Source organism: Ascaphus truei, chromosome 19, assembly GCF_040206685.1.
Source record: "Ascaphus truei isolate aAscTru1 chromosome 19, aAscTru1.hap1, whole genome shotgun sequence".
In the NCBI taxonomy this organism is placed as follows: domain Eukaryota; kingdom Metazoa; phylum Chordata; class Amphibia; order Anura; family Ascaphidae; genus Ascaphus; species Ascaphus truei.
Genome location: NC_134501.1, coordinates 22,442,975 through 22,451,062, shown reverse-complemented (window position 1 = coordinate 22,451,062; position 8,088 = coordinate 22,442,975).

The following is an 8,088-nucleotide window of genomic DNA, read 5'->3' as shown; positions in this document are numbered from 1 at the left end:
AGGGGGTCCCGAGGCTGAAACCAATGCAGTTCAGCTCAGGAGACCCCCTGCACATCTACAATAGTCTCAAAACACACATATCAATAATAGTGTATTAGTCATCGTTTTATGTTTCCATTTATTGATAATCTCATCCTTTCGCTGGCTATGTTGCACTATATTTCTCTCTGTTTTATTTCATATCACGCAACGCACGGAGGAAATTGCTTCTGACCATCTGACAGTCAAAGAACTAAAGGGTCGTTCCTTTGGACATTTCTCCTAATATATTGGACTTCCAGGACATTCACCTTATTGGGCGCCTAACCACCCTCCCCCACTACCCACCTGGGAGGCATAACTACCCTCGCCCACTACCCACCTGGGAGGTCTAACCACCCTCCCTTAGGGACAATACCCCATTCACCCTACCCCCATTTGCCCACAATAAAAACACTACACAGAACAGCCCCACTACCCACCTCCTAGGCCCCACAATAAACATTACCATATTTAATAAACAATACATACATGTTAGGGGCACATGTTGTGGTGTATTAGATAGTGCTATATTTATTGAGGGCCTAGGAGGTGGGTAGTGGGGCTGTTGTGTGTATTGTTTTTATTGTGGGTAGCGGGGGTGGGTGAAGGGGGTATTAGCCCCAAGGATGGGTGTTTAGACCTTGCGGGTGGGTAGCGGAAGGGGTTAACCCCTTCATTACCTTATCTGTATTAACCGCTAAGGTAATGAAAGGCTTACGTCCACCCGCAACCCCCCTTCAAGGCCTAAACACCCACCAAGGGCCAAATACCACCTTCACCCACCCCCTCTACCCACAATAAGCCTGACACGGGTGGTTAACCCCTTCATTGCCTTAGTGGTTAGCCGCTAAGTTAATGAAGTGTGCACATGCATTTTTCCTGCATCGGATGCATGTCAGGGGTCCCCGGTGCTGATATTAATGGGTATCCGCTCCGGAGACGCCAGCATCAATCCAAGGCAGGAAAAGGGCCTGATTTTTTCTAAGTGCTGTCTCGCTGCTCATCCCCAGCTTGTTGAAAACTTTTTTTGCTGATAAATTTGCCATTCTAGAACGGCGATCAGCTGCGAGATGTTGATCGGGGCTACAAGAATAAAGCGAGTTGGAAAAGCTGGTGATGCGCGACGAGATAGGGTTTCTCGCTAAGCGGCCGGCGGATTTTTTTTTTCCGCCAAAGAAAACTGGCGAGGTTTTCCTATTCTCGCTAGCTTCTCGGGGCTTACTGACTAGCAGTAGGCATTTTTTGGCGAGAAGCTTGCAAGATAGGGCTTACAGCATAGGCCCCAAAGACGGGGACGGAAAAGGATTCGGACCAGCGTGCACCCGGCAGTGAGACTGCTCCAGAGCGCTGAATGTGAAGTTTCCTCAAAAGGAAAGAAATAATAGAAGAAAAGATATACTGAACATTTGAGGAGAATTAAACAGATGATGGAAAGCCAAGCAGCGTCTGAAATGAGGGGAAAAAAAGAATGGTGTTTATAGCGCTAAAAGGCTGTGAATATATAATAAACAGTGTATATAAACATATAAGGTGATAAAAAATGTGTGTGACCTTACACACTATACCTTAATGATGTAAGGCTAGGCTGCCGAGTGAAACTAACCCAAAACACAGTTAGTACAAAGCAAAAAAACAACAATACAAACCGGCGCCTACAGAGTCCCATATAGGAAAAAAGTTCAGTCCAATGGTAAAGAAGTGTCCAGAAATGTCCAATCTTGCACTTCACGCTCCACAGCAAGATGTTACAAGAAGCATGTGATGCAAAGAGAGAGAAAAGAGAGAAAAATCATAGTGCAACAATGCTACAGTATAAACACATAAGACAAACAGGACAAGACAATACTAGACAAACACAAGCAAGGCTGACAAATAATTCAATTCAGGGGAAGAGCCCCTAAAAAAGTGCGCAAGCGCACGAAACGCGTTGGGCAGTTTGTGAGAGTTTATTTGGACTAAGGCAGAGTACCCACAGGAGTGATCGAGGTACAGCAGTAGGAGAAGGGGGTTTTGGCATTTTGACCCGCCCCCAGTGACGTATTTCCGGCCACGAAGTGGCAGACAGCGTTTGGAGAGCCTGAGACCCACCCCCGGTGACGCACATCCGGTTGCAGAGCTAGGGACAGTGTTTGGAGCAACTCCTGGACGCCACGGATCCATCAGACACCGCGGCCGTGCATCACTCACCATACACCCCTGTCTGTATTAAACGAACGTCCTGTAAGTAGGATTCCGGTTTTACCACCGGATCCGTCATCTGCCTTGTTCATTTTATATTTTTTGTGTATTAAATTAACTCATGTATTATTTGTCAGCCTTGCTTGTGTTTGTCTAGTATTGTCTTGTCCTGTTTGTCTTATGTGTTTATACTGTAGCATTGTTGCGCTATGATTTTTCTCTCTTTTCTCTCTCTTTGCATCACATGCTTCTTGTAACATCTTGCTGTGGAGCGTGAAGTGCAAGATTGGACATTTCTGGACACTTCTTTACCATTGGACTGAACTTTTTTCCTATATGGGACTCTGTAAGCGTCTGAAATGAGGAACACTGCAGCTCCTCGCCTAGCCTGTCTATAAACAACAGACTACATCGGACACAGAGAGACAGAATGGGATGAGATAGACGCTGAATGGGATGAGAGATACACCGAATGGGGTGAGAGACACACAGAATGAGGTGAGACACACAATGGGGTTAGAGATGCGCAGAATGGGGTGAGACGCAGATAATGGGGGTAGAAAGAGATGTACAGAATGGGGTGAGACAAAGATAATGGGGGTAGAGAGAGACGCAAAGAATGGAGAGAGAGAGATGCACAGAATGGGGAGAGACAGACACACATAATATAAAGTGAGGCTTCTATTATTAAAACTGTGAATAACCTACCTGATACAGTGTTATCCTGTTTCCAGTGTTCATAAAATGGCTGCCCCTACAGCCTGTTACCCACCTTTTCAAACCTTCAGTTAAACCAATCCTATAACCCCATGTATTCAAATAACTTAACCCCTTCATCAACGCAGCAGTGTTACAGCACTGCAGTCTTAAGCACTATTCCCCATAGTCCATGGCCCAACTTTAACACACATACACACACACATACACACACACACACTTCCACGTGAGCAAGTGTGTAAATGTGACAAAAATGCTATCTGGGTGGACAAAAGAATAATTGGATGTGCAAATAGATCATTGGTTAGAATAAGAGATCACTTGGTAAAAAAAGATAGCAAAATGGATCGCTTGATTACTGAATCAGGATACCTGATGAAACTATTTTTAGTAGTGAAGCGCGTTGAATCCAGGAGGAGACGGAGCATCATCAGGATGAGCCTTGTGGAGTGGTCTTGCTGTTCCTAGCGGCCGCATCAAGGAGCAGCACCCGCCCGGCTTTCGTGTCTATCAGCGTGTACTTGATGCACTGAGAGAGGAGTGGTGAGATCGTACTCGCTCTGGGCTAACCATTATATGCCTGTTTTTACTGCACAAAGTGTAAGTGCGCATTTGTGAGTTTATTGTTTATTACATTTTCCATATACAGTCTGCGCTATGGTGTGTCTTTATCTCCTACCTCCATAGCACACCCTACAGCTTTCCCCATTCCAGAGGTTACCTGGTTTATCCTGGACCTGTGTTCCTGTACACCTATTTGTGTGTGACATGCCTAGTCAACTCACACGTATGCAAGTATAGCTTTTGGAGGTTCTTTGAGTTCTTTTTGTCTTTGGGCTCTTTGAAGCCAATTAGGTCCTTTATTACTTACAGTGTTGCACTATATATTGTTTCATCATTTCTCCACATATGGTGTGTCCCGCTCCCACATGCTGCTTGTTCCATGTTCTCTAAGGAAAAAGAAGACTTTTTCCTATACGTAGGTTGAGTGGGACTACATTTGTGAATAATTTGTATCACTGTTGGCTTATGCTTGTCACTTTTTATTGTTTGTTCACTTTTTGTTGTAGTGGTGTTGTGTTCACTTTCTCACCACTAGGGGTCCTTTGAGCACTGCTCTAAGAGTTCCCCTGTTTCATTGCATTTCTGCCTCTCAATTACATTTACCTCCTGTAGCGCCAGTCCTGTATTTGTGTCTGCATCCCTACCTAGAAAACAAGAAATACAGGTGCTTACCCTTAATTTCAGGACTATATGGCCTGGAGATCCCTCCACACAGGTCCACTTACGATCTGAAGATAAAGAGCCAAGTCCCTTATATTTATACGGGAGCAAAAATATGCAAATAAATGCACAAAGCAGCGCACTGCCCAGGGAGACAGGTGTATAAAAATAGAAAAATATTTACTGTCTTTCACACATGACAAACAAGGAGGTGTGGACCCTCCTACGCGTTTCACACAACATGTGCTTAATCAAGGAGTAACTGCGCTGCTTTGTGCATTTATTTGCATATTGTTGCTCCCGTTTGGATTTGAATCAGCGGCTGGACACGCCCACAAAGAATCCAGTTGGTTCTAGGAGTGGGTAAGATTCTTGGAAGATTTATTTAATCTCTGGACTGCCATCATTACGACAGAATTTGGTGAGTTTTGGACTCTTATTATACAGCTATCTCCAATGAGGTGCAGCGAAGTGAGTATATCATCACATTTTCTGTTACCTTCAGGAGGTTTATGCCATATTGAATTTGTTCACTCACCTAGTAGTATACCCACTCCATAGTTGAGCCATATCTGCATTTATTATTTACGAATAGAAGATAACATTCCAGGACTATTGGAGCACCCATTATCCTCATATGCTGAACGCTTATATTTATAGACTTTTCCCCCCAGCCCTGTAACTGGGCAGAATAAGAGAAGGGCTTAACCTAGCTGAGTCATCCCCTACAGGGTGACCCTTCTAGCATATTCTTGAAACCTGGGACTGGCCAATCACCAGTCTATAGTTAACTTGCAACATAACATTAGTTAGCCTGTAAAAGGATTTAACCTCTTAACTCCCTATAAGGACCAGAAACGCACTAAGATACTTAGCATACCCCAAGGATGCTACATATATACAGTATATATACAGATATCTATAACACCCTGCCCAATATCTCTGCCAGGATTCCCTCATCCCTGTGACCTAAAGTCACAAACACACGTGGAATAACTGCCCATTTCAGGACACGTTACTGCTATAATATTATATACTGTATAATTATATAAATACATCATCCCCTTTACAAATAGGGGTCACATATTCATGGTGTTTCCTTGTGAAATCTGCCCTTTGATGAAGATCTTACACCTTACACACAATGACAAAAGTCCAGAAAAGGATCACTTACCCAACAATGTGACCCCAAGCAGCAGCGGCACAACGAGAGGAGGCATTTTTGAGTTGAGATTAGTGTCCCCCAGTGATCTGTTTGCCTCTGTCCGCACTGTGTGTGATATTTGTGACGAAGTTCACACAAAAAGGAACTTGAAGGAAGTTAAAAGAAAGTGGAGGAACTTGTTTTAAAGTCGTCTGGCCAATCTCACCAGTTTTTAAACATATCCGCTCAGAATAAGATGAGAACTAACAAGGTCCTAAACTCTGGGTTCTCGGCAAAGAGAACGGATGTTGGATACAGTGGAGATCCACCTCGCATCTAGAGCACCAGAAATTAGATGACAAGCTCCTGAGACAAAGCCGCCCTGTGCTTGTAATATTCTACTGTGCTCAAAGCGATGTTACTCTCCGTCTGCCAGAGGGCTCAGACAGCACCCCTATAAGTGTAGTCCTAAAGAGACGATCAGTGGGTGTCACAGAAACTGGAGGGGGCCCCTATTTCCCAAACGCACAATCTATGGGTATATAGACATGGGCATCCGCAGAAATTTTTTCAGGGGGGGCATAATTTATAACCGCAGCGCAATGGCGGTCCCGGCTGCAGCACAGATTGGTCCCGACTTGGGAGTGAGACGGCTTTCATTGGTAGGTAGTGTTACCAATGAGAGCCGCATCACTCCCGAGTGCTACCAATGACAGTGCGCTGCGCTTCCTCCTGCGTAGCAGCATAGGCTAGCCTACCACTAGCTGCCTGCCGCGGCACCAGGGGCACCCACCCACCTCCGTCCCGGTCCACCCACCTCCGTCCCGGTCCACCCAGAGTCTGTTTTTGGCGTTTATAGCGCCGTTAACGCCAAAAACAGCCCAGGACTGCGAGTGATCCAGGCAGAGCCGCCAACAGAAATCATGGGTCCCAGGACAAATGAAAGGAGCAGGCCCCCCCGAACCCATAGCGCACCTACCACGAAAAAATATCTTTTAGAGCGCAACTTTTACTTAACTGTTTTCTTATTGTGATACAGAATAAAACATTACAATGCAACCTGTTTATTTTTATATTTTCAACAAAAGACATGTGTCTGCCTGCCTGGGTGGGTGAGTGGGTGAATGACAGTAGAATGACAGTGGGTGAGTGGGTGAATGACAGTGGGTGGGTGAATGACGGTGGGTGGGTGAATGACGGGTGAATGACGGTGGGTGGGTGAATGACGGTTTAATGACGGTAGGTGGGTGGATGAATGATGGTGGGTGAATGACAGTGAGTGAGTGGGTGGATGGGTGAATGACAGTGGGTGAATGACAGTGGGTGGGTGGATGTTGAATGTGGGTGGGTGAATGATGGTGGGTGGGTGAATGACGGTGGGAGAGAGTGACTGGGTGGGTGGGAGACAGTGACTGGGTGGGAGACAGTTACTGGGTGGGTGGGAGACAGTGGGTGGGTGGGAGACAGTGACTGGGTGACTGAGTGAGTGACAGTGACTGGGTGGGACAGTGACTTAACAGTGACTGGGTGGGTGACAGTGACTTGGTGAGTGACAGTCAGTGACTGGGTGGGTGACAGTGACAGTGGTTGACGTTGACAGTGGGTAATGGTGACAGTGGGTAACGGTGACAGTGGATGACAGTGACAGTGGGTGACGGTGACAGTGGGTGATGGTGACAGTGGGTGACAGTGACTGGGTGGGGTTACTTACCTTGACCGGGTGGGTGCAGCTTGTCGCCAGACGCTTCCCCCTCCTGCCCCCGATATCCCCTTCTGCCCCCGATATCCCCGCGGCAGCTGCCAGGGACAGGAGGTGGGCTTGGGGAGGGGGCGCGGGAGGAGGGCTCGGGGGGGGGCATGGGAGGTGGGCTCGGGGGGGGCAAGGCCACGGGAGGTGGGCCGGGGGGCACGTGGGAGGTGGGTGCGCGGGAAGCTGGCCAAGGGGGGGAAGCGGTCCGCAGGAGGAGCTGGTACTTCCCCCTTCGTCCCACGTTGGGAGCAGGCCGCAGAGGAGCTTGGCTTGTACTTCCCCCTCCGTCCCACTTTGGGAGCGGGGGGAAGCGGGCCCTGCTTGCCCTGCGCATGCGCGCCGGGGCTGCGGGGAATCGGCGCCATTTTTTTAAACTTTTTTTTTTTAAATTTATTTCATTAACTGGTGCCCGGCCACGCAGGGGGCCCGGCCTGACCCACGGGGCCCGGGAAGCAGTACCCTTTGTCCCCCCTGTGCCCCCCCTGTTGGTGGCCCTGGATCCAGGGGGGTGCAAGCGCCCCCCCTTGCCCCCTCCTGCGGATGCCCATGTATATAGATGTTCCCAGCACTGCAAAGAAAAATAGTCCATATAATGGTAAAGTAAGATTGTAACTTTTCCAAATGCTTGCAAAGAGATATGTACTGTATATGTACAGTACATAGCGAAAAGAAAATAGTGAATAAACAGTCTCTCTGGCTTCAACCATTTCTAACATTTCTATTATGAGCAAATGTACTGTATAATGAAAATACAAGAAAAGAAAATAAGGAGGGCCAGTGCTGTGGGATGTTTGTGTTTGATAGTAATAACTGATACACACACACAAATGTGCATACACACATATACACTGATACACACAGAGCAAACTGACTCACACACACACACACTGATACACAGATAAACACTGACTGTCTCACATACACACATATACACTGATATACACAGAGAAGACTCGCTCACACACACATACACACAGAGCAGACTGACTCCAATACACACAGAACAAACTGACTAACATATATACACTGATATGCACAGAGGAGGCTGACACAC